General features: G+C 32.9%; 1 protein-coding gene and 1 long non-coding RNA gene across 5 annotated transcripts in view; one reads left to right on the top strand and one right to left on the bottom strand.

Moving 5' to 3' along the window:
- Positions 1–9,637, top strand: part of LOC106462220 (ras-related and estrogen-regulated growth inhibitor-like) — a 106,368-nt gene that overhangs the window by 4,210 nt on the left and 92,521 nt on the right. The gene's annotated exons all lie outside the window — the stretch shown is intronic.
- Positions 1,616–9,637, bottom strand: part of LOC111086466 — a 32,439-nt gene continuing 24,417 nt past the window's right edge. Inside the window, exon 3 of the long non-coding RNA XR_002611189.1 lies at positions 1,616–1,954. This is a non-coding gene — a long non-coding RNA (uncharacterized LOC111086466). The remainder of the gene's footprint in view (positions 1,955–9,637) is intronic.

Raw genomic sequence — 9,637 nt, 5'->3', positions numbered from 1 at the left:
GAAAAGGAAACCAAATTCTAGCAGATGGCTCTTTAACACTTTGAAAATTTAATCATATGAAAAAGAAAATCAAAGTCTAGAAGATGGTCCTTTAACACTTTGAAAATTTAAACCAATGGAAAAGAAAATCAAATTCTAGCAGATGGCTCTTTAACACTTTGAAAATTTAAACCAATGGAAAAGAAAACCAAATTCTAGCAGATGGTCCTTTAACACTTTGAAAATTTAACCATACGGAAAAGAAAACCAAAGTCTAGCAGATGGCTCTTTAACACTTTGAAAATTTAATCACATTGAAAAGAAAACCAAATTCTAGCACAGGGATCATTATTACTTTGAAGAATAATTCGTGTGGAAAAGGGTACGAAATTCTATAGATGGCGCGATGTTATTTCATTGGAACCTAAGAACTCTTAGTTGAAATGGCGTTGCTTACAGGTTCTCAATGGTTCCAAATGCAGAGGCCCTGCATGGCTAGGTGGCTAGAGCGCTTGACTCACAATCTGAGGATCACGGGTTCGAAACCTCGTCCCACCAAACATGCTCGCCTTTTCAGCCGTGGGAGCGTTATAATGTGACGGTCAATTCCACTATTCGTTGGTAAAAGAGTAGCCCAAGCGTTGGCGGTGGGTGTTGATGGCTAGCTACCTTCCCTCTAGTCTTTCACTACTAAATTAGGGACAACTAGTGCATATAGCCCTCGTGTAGCTTTGCGAGAAATTCAAAACAAAAAAACATCCAAACTCAGAAACGTTAGTTATCGAATTTGTCAGAGTATATCACATACACAATCTCGTAAAGCTTCTGTCTATTGTTTGTGCCAAAGAGATATTAAACGTTATTAATCTTTTTTAATGTAAATTTAAGTTAATTTAATATTTTAGTTATTTTGTCAAGCTGATATTTTTTTTTCATCATGTCTCGTAACTCTTATAACTTGACAAAATTCAATGGAAATCTAACACAATGTTATAAAACGATTCTCCTGTAAACCATGTGGTTCTTTTAGATGGATTGTTTGATGTTTAGCCAATTTATTAACATCCTTTCTAAATCTTGTTTTTTCGCATTTTAAACGACATATTTGGTGAAACATTTGTATTAAATAATTTATTGGACTATCACTGTTTTAGTGTTTTTAATGCACAAGCTTTCGGCGCAATTACCTAAGCCTTCTACAGGTGCGACACGTTTAGTAAACAACAGGATCTAACGGAACCAAGACGTTTAGTAGAAGGCTTAGGTAATTGATCCTAAAGTTTGTGCATCAAAAGCATTAAAATAACGTGGTGATAGTCCAAATAAATTATTTAGTACAAACATGAGTACTCACGTTAAAAGTCTAAAAAGTTACTTGGTGAAACATTGTTACACGATACGATAGGCAGTTTCGACTGTGAAGCATCATGATGTTTAAACGACATAATGGATAGTTTCTGTGGTTAAAAGTATGTTTTTAAACTACACTATGGTAATTTCAATGGTAAAACAATATATATATATATTTCATATTATTACAAAGTTAATCACATTAGTCCAAAGCCCATATACAAAAAAATGTTTAATATAAATGTTGAACTTAGGCCTATTTATAGCAGTTACAATCTGAAGTATAATAGTAAAATACCGGTCTTCAGGTTGAAAGCTAGTTTCCTATCCAATGTGGTCAAGGCTACCAAAAGTCGTCATTTTCTTTCATGTTGACCTTGCATTAATATGTTAAAATGACTTTATGTCGAAAGTACGTTACAATCTTCCAAAACATGTGATGTAACGCTAGTAAAGTAACTGGTTCGCAAGTTTCAGTGTTCTGTTATACGACTTTCAAGTTTCGTCCTGGCAGATCCTACATATTCCAGGTTACATCTCGGGCACTTGGGTTCATAAATCACCCTAGACTTCTGCAGTTTATCAACTCGATCTTCAAAATCGCATAAAATCTCCAATCTTAATCCTGACATAAAAATACAAACAAAAATCACGTGGTTACAATAAGTTGATAACCTTTTTAAGATCTTTCCGCACTTTATCTGATAACATTTCTGTATAAGGTAAAATTACTCTAATAATTTGTCGTTGCTTTATCCTGGGGGGTAGGAGGGGTACTTTACACTCTTCTAACGACGGTGTATCTTGCCTTCAATATTGTAAGTTCACTATTATATTACAACTTATAGCTTTTACAGTAAAAGCTGTGACTTGTAATATAATATACTTAATCACTAAGTAAACTCAAAACGAAACTATTAAATTCACTATTGTTTAAATATAAGTTGAATGGTAACAGTTTTTAATTACACACTTTTTAATGTTACCTACTTCCTTCCCATAAAATCTAAGTTTAAGGGTAACAGTTTTTAATTACACACTTTTTAATGTTACCTACTTCCTTCCCATAAAATCTAAGTTGAATGGTAACAGTTTTTAATTACACACTTTTTAATGTTACCTACTTCCTTCCCATAAAATCTAAGTTGAATGGTAACAGTTTTTAATTACACACTTTTTAATGTTACCTACTTCCTTCCCATAACTTTGGGTGAGATTATACTCTGTTCAGTAATGTTTTTTTTCTACATTTTCTTAAAAACTAATGGGACGAAACTCTCAAAATGTGATTGTAACCCTGTAAAACTCAGCTTATGAAATACTTTTGTATTATATTGCCTGTTGTGGTTTAAAATCCAAGTATCAAGAAATATATACATATATATGTATATTAGATCTGATGTTCTATTGTAAAAAATCAAATTAGTGTTTTGGCTACTTAAATGCTTCAAAATCTGTTCAGATTGGTTCGTATCCTTGAAAACTGCAAAACTACGTAACTCATTTAGTATAGAGAATTCGTACTGTCATGACATTTCTGTAACCATTGTTTTTCATGATAACAAAGAAATACATTATCCATCAAAGGAACTAAGCTCAGCCCAATGGTTACACCATTAATTTGTTAATAAATACGCCAGTTAAACAGGGAATGAGATTCCTTCACTGAAAATACCGGTAATACCAGTATGAAGGGACATTGTCCTGCTGGAATAACACGTTAATAACATCTATCGGTGGTGTAAAAAACTAATCATCAAATATTGTTCTTGCACGTGCAACAAAACGAGTGTCTATTTTGAATAGTTTTCCAGTACGATTTTTCAAAAATGTTTCTAAAATTCTTGGAGTCTCTGTACGTTAGCTAAACTCGATACTATGGCTAAGCCGTAAATTTGAAGAGAAAACGTTTTGTTTATGAGTTGAGCTATTAAGCCTATCTGTCGCCATCTAAAATTTTGAACTGCCGCCTATAGTAAAAGCAACTGGATGACAATATCTACCACCAACTCTTGGGCTACTCTTTACCAACGAATAGTGGGATTGATCGTCACCTTATAATACCCACACGGTTGAAAGCGCGAGTATGTTCGGCGCTGTATTTCGATCCTGTAACTTACAGCTTGCGAGACGAGCCCTTTCACCAACAGGTTATGCCAGACCTCACAAACACACACACATACGAAATGAGTTCTATTCGTTACAAATATCAGTGATATTTTAAACGATTGTTTAAATAGTCCGTTTACATTATATGGATTCTTCTAGATCTTTAAATGTCATCTCATAGCAAATATCTATAATTTCAACTAATGATATATCAGTAAATAAAGATTCAATATTAAAGATTAAACAATACGGTAAGTATACGGACTTATAACACTAAAAACGGGTTTCAATACCCGTGATAAACACAGCACAGATTGTCTATTGTATAGCTTTGTGCTTAACAACAAGCAAACTTACACAGTATATATATCTTCTTGGAAATGTAATTGTCTAACCGTTTCTACAGATTCGAAACTATTACAAGCAATATACTCGATTTTTGTGTACTCTTGCAAAAAGTTACACAGGAACTTAACTAAAGGTTAATTAAATGCAATAACATCCTTGTGAACTTTTGAACTATCATACAAAATGTCTGGATTTGAACCACCGAATCTAATATTTTTGTAAACCTTTTCACGAATAACATTTTGCTTTGTAAGTTTCGCAGATAACTTTGTAATTTTAATTCCTTACTGGTAGTATCATCCAAGTTAAATTCTTTAAACGCATTTTTTTCATTCAATACACTCTTAATATACTCTACCTTATTTAGGATTATAATTCCATTACCTTTATCAGGCTTAGTAAAGACAATGTTTTCATCATTACTTAAGTCAATGGGATCTTTATGTTCTTCATTAGATAAATGATGGCCCGGCATAGCCTGGTGGTTAGGGCGCTCGACTCGCAATCTGAGGTCGCGGGTTCGAATCCCCATCCCACCAAACATGCTCGCCCTTTCAGCCGTGGGGGCGTTATAATGTGACGGTCAATCCCACTATTCGTTGGTAAAAGAGTAGCCCAAGCGTTGGCGGTGGGTCGTGCCTTTCCTCTAGTATTACACTGCTAAATTAGGGCCGGCTAGCGCAGATAGCCCTCGTGTAGCTTTGCGTGAAATTCAAAACAAACCAGGATAAATGACATCTTTTTTTACTGTAATCATACTCTTGACATCAACAAAGCGCTATCCAAGAAACTTGTCTTAACTTGTTCAAATATCGTGTGTTATGTTAACCAAATACCACAATGTGCTGGTTGTAAACGTAATTTAAAGCCATATAAATAATGTTCTCTCTTGCAATCTTTTTAGCAGGAAACGAAAACTGTAAACTCCTGGTTGACACCTTCTTTTCAGTGTCTGTCAATTGGTAATCAGAATAATTAGATATAACACTGTTATGGTTACTTAGAAAAAGTGTATTCCCCTCGTTGAACTCCCTTTAGATGATTCAACTTCTGTAGCTGTCTAAATCTACGTTGAGTCAAGATACTGTTATTGCTGCGTTCAGTTTTACCCCTTAGATAGTTAAAAGTCAAATCGTTAATATTATTCTTTAAATATTCCAACAGTTCCACAAATTCTTTTTGGACCAGTTTAGTATTTTCATTTTCATCTCTAACTTCCAAATCCAGCCTAGTTACATCATATATTTGACATAGTACTATTAAACATTGTAAGTGGCCTTGGCCTAATACGAATAGCTCTAAATAATGAAACGACCATATTTCACAACTAAAATACGATAACACTCCCAATATAGATATTGAGTGATTTTTGCTATAAAATAAATTTTTCAGAATACTTTTAAACGGTGAAACAGTACGTTTTTATGAAGCAATGGGAGTATATATATATATGTGTGTGTGTGTGTGTGTCTGTAAAGTCAAAATAAAACATTTTAAGACTTCTAATCTTTGATGTTCTCTATATATTTTGATTGAAATGTATTTTATAGCATATTTACTTGTATTCATAAATGTTCTTCAAAGTTTTGCTAAAAAAGTAAACTAGATAGAAATCTTCACGGGTTTTCAGCCTAAAGAAAATATCAAGTTTGTACAAATATTTTTTGTTGTTGTTGTACATCAGATGGACAAGTATGGTACAATACTAGTTTGTTCATCAGATGGACAAGTATGGTACAATACTAGTTTGTTCATCAGATGGACAAGTATGGTACAATACTAGTTTGTACATCAGATGGACAAGTATGGTACAATACTAGTTTGTTCATCAGATGGACAAGTATGGTACAATACTAGTTTGTACATCAGATGGACAATTATGGTAAATACTAGTTTGTACATCAGATGGACAAGTATGGTACAATCCTAGTTTGTACATCAAATGGACAAGTATGGTACAATACTAGTTTGTACATCAGATGGACAAGTATGGTACAATCCTAGTTTATACATCAAATGGACAAGTATGGTACAATACTAGTTGGATAATGTTTTTCGCCAACTTGTTGGACATCGGTTCGATCCTTTTGAGCACCTAGAAAATTAGCACTCAACAAAGTACAGCTTTAGTATTAATAGGCTCTAGGACATATATTGTTTGTTAGTGAGGGGTGAGTGTGGTGTCCAAGGTTATTACATAGTTAAGGACAACTTTACTACTAGAAGAAAGTTGGTGAATCGTTTAACTCAGTCAGCAAGAGTCGTTGTATATTACAGCAATAATATCAAATTTTGGGATATGCAAATGTTGTGATACCAGGTTTTAAAGTATCAAGTTATTATTACTGTATTTGAACTCTTACTTATAATCCTTAAGGTCTAAATCAACCTTACTTCAATAAGGACATTGCAAGAACAAGCAGTACAATATTTATCTTCTCGTTTTATCATACGGACGACTACCACTTGTGATGGAAATCCGCATTCTTTATGAATTGGACAAAGTACTTGTTACTTACTCCTTGTTAAATAATATACAAAACTATAAAATTATAACATATACACGTGTCTATAGTTTTTAGCATACAAAGAAATATGATTCCTACGTACGAAGTAAGTTTATGAAGGCAATATTTAGAGCGTTTTTGATGTTTTGATGTGATATTTGATGCGCCCAGTTCATCTCAAAATAACAAAATACATTTGGAACATTAAGCTACTACTGCCCATAATGTTAGATTTACAAACCTAATAAATCTAAAACTTTTTTTTTACATCGATCTGTGTCTATTATTGAGATTGGGATCGAAGCTTCAGTTATAGGTTTTGACATGAAAGTTAATGAAAGTCTGGTAGTTGAGACATTTCACTAAGGTTAACAAGAAGATTTGAATCACACCAAATTGATGAGTAATTTATATTCATTTCAGAAGTATCATAGAAATTGTTGAAATAATTTATACTTAGATTTATTGTAATAATCTGTTCATTTTCGCATGTATCACAACGTGTAATGAGACCTTAATAATTCTTTTAACAAAAAACTTTTAGCAAGTTCCTGAAAGAAAAATAAAATAGGAATCAAGTAGTGAGTTACTTATTGTAAGATAAAAAATAAAAATACAAAACTAAAGACCTAAGAAAAAAAAATATTCTGAAAAATAAAACCCAAAGAGAGACCCTGTTCACAGATTAAGTTATCTCGTAGCATGGCTAATAACTGAATATATATATATTGTGACTAAAGATAAATTATATTTCTAATTACTTGTCGTTTTACGTCAACGCTAGCTGATTGCTTTTTCAGGTGGTCTACTGAGCCATTCTTCTCAGCGAACGTCATTACTGGCAATAAAGTGACTGAACATTCAGTTACTGTGATTAACGTACCTGAGTTGTCTGTGTTGCAGGAAATTAACAGTTAAATACATTAAACTGGAGAGAGAGAGAAAAAAGAAAACATGTTTTCTGTGTATTTAGGAAAAGCAAGCTTGTTTATGACAGAACATCAAACGAACAAGTTAGTATTGGTTCGTTAATTAATTGAGCTGAAACAGCTAACACGAAACGCTTTACAAGGAAAACAGCTTTTAAGCACAAAAAAAAAACAACAATACAGTAGTGAGTGGGCTGTTTCTGATTAATATGATGCAGCGGTATACCTTTTTTTAAACCTACTTCCTTTCGTCGATATATAATTTATTTTTAAATAAAAGTAGTTATCTTTTATTCGCATAAATTTAGAAAAGGTTAAACGTTTATTACGGTGACGTGTGAGAAAACGACGTGAAAGATAATTTATAGTTAAAAACGAACTGTTTCAGATCTATGTAGCAGTGTTCTTTCTTTATTGCTCTCGTATTCATTGCAGCAAAACTTATTGTGGAATGAGTAGTTTATTGATATTTGTGATTATTTTGCATACCTGAGAAGGATGCTCTGTAAGATCAGGAGTAAAATCTCATTACGAATAAACCACTTTAGAATCTCACTTCTTAATCTGTAATCACCGTCTTGCATTATTAATGAAATATACAAGTTCTGCAGCTTAAACACAACTCACTCACCGCGCTTCCTGGATAATGTTTCTTCGAATGCGTGTAAGGAGAGTAGGAGCTTAACTTGGAACGCAGCTGCGACACAGAGTAATTATAAAAGCATATTAGTAACAGTTACAATAGCGTCTAAACTACAAACTCACTTAAGCTGTTTTACTAGTAAATATACTCGCATGTGTCTGTATTACGAGTAAATATGTTTTACACCTGTCAGGATTATGGGTAGAAATTGCTTACTTTATTCTACTTTACGAATGATCCGTTTTGTGAGTAACTATAACTTATTACTCCCGTCTGTTATAAGAGAAAGCATAGCTTAAAACTGTCTGCATTTCGGGTGAATATATCTTCTGTTTGCTTTATTACTAGACGTAGCCTGCTTCTGTTTATTTTACAAGGAATCATAACTTACATCTGTCTGTTTTAAGACTAAATGGATCTTACTTCTGTGAGAACCGCGAGAAAAAAATGTTTACTTCATTGCACGGTATGACCAAAATATCTAACGTTTATCTGTTTTTACTGCTTACTTCTACCTGTTTTAAGAGTAAATATATCTTACTTCTGTGAGAACCGCGAGTAACAAATGTTTACTTCATTGCACGGTATGACCAAAATATCTAATGTTTATCTGTTTTTACTGCTTACTTCTACCTGTTTTAAGAGTAAATATATCTTACTTCTGTGAGAACCGCGAGTAACAAATGTTTACTTCATTGCACGGTATGATCAAAATATCTAACGTTTATCTGTTTTTACTGCTTACTTTTATGAGAACCGCGAGTAACAAATGTTTACTTCATTGCACGGTATGACCAAAATATCTAATGTTTATCTGTTTTTACTGCTTACTTCTACCTGTTTGAAGAGTAAATATATCTTACTTCTGTGAGAACCGCGAGTAACAAATGTTTACTTCATTGCACGGTATGACCAAAATATCTAACGTTTATCTGTTTTTACTGCTTACTTCTACCTGTTTGAAGAGTAAATATATCTTACTTCTGTGAGAACTGCGAGTAAAAATTATTCACTTCATTTCACAGAGTTGAATGGAATAGGTAACTTTTATCATTTGTTAGTGCTTGCTTCTGTCTGTGTTATGAATAAACACAGCTTCTTCGCTCTGTTGTACGAACATATCTAAGTCACACCTGTGTGTTTTATGACTGAATCTATTTTAAATATCTATATCTCTTTCTTATGAGTAAACTAACTTATAGCCCGTTAAAAATGACTGGGCAAGTACTACCACTCCCACCCCATAGTATACCCTAACCTCGCATTTCATAGCTAACTGAAATATATAAATTTTGCGAAGTCAAACTTGACCAACAAAGAGGCGGAAAAGTTCAGTCGAGGCAGTCAAACGTTGGTAAATTCCTGTGTGAGTCAATCAAAATTAAGATCATTCATGAAATGAATTCTTGGCGTATTCATAGAATAATTATTGGTAAAAATCAGTTATATTAACAACTTCTAATATATAGAAAAGCCAGAACGTTTTGGTAACACTATGTTCCAACAACAGTTTTTATGTCATGTTGTTCAGCAACAAAACTATAACCTAATATTGTTGTTAGTCTATGTACTGAAAATATAAAATGAAATGTATAGACAACAAAACTGGAAAAAATATTTGTTGATTTCTTAATTTAGAGTCTCCGTTGATTAAAGAGGTTTGTATTTTTTATTTAAAACGTTGTTGATATAATAGAAAGTAGCTTAATTCAGAAACGATTTAAGTTTAAAATTGAATCGATATTTTTACTTTCATGATGGATTTTATGCAC

Source organism: Limulus polyphemus, unplaced genomic scaffold (assembly GCF_000517525.1).
Source record: "Limulus polyphemus unplaced genomic scaffold, Limulus_polyphemus-2.1.2 Scaffold1120, whole genome shotgun sequence".
Taxonomy (NCBI): Eukaryota; Metazoa; Arthropoda; class Merostomata; order Xiphosura; family Limulidae; genus Limulus; species Limulus polyphemus.
Note: the sequence above shows the minus strand (reverse complement) of the source record. Positions and strands in the feature narration are given on the sequence as shown.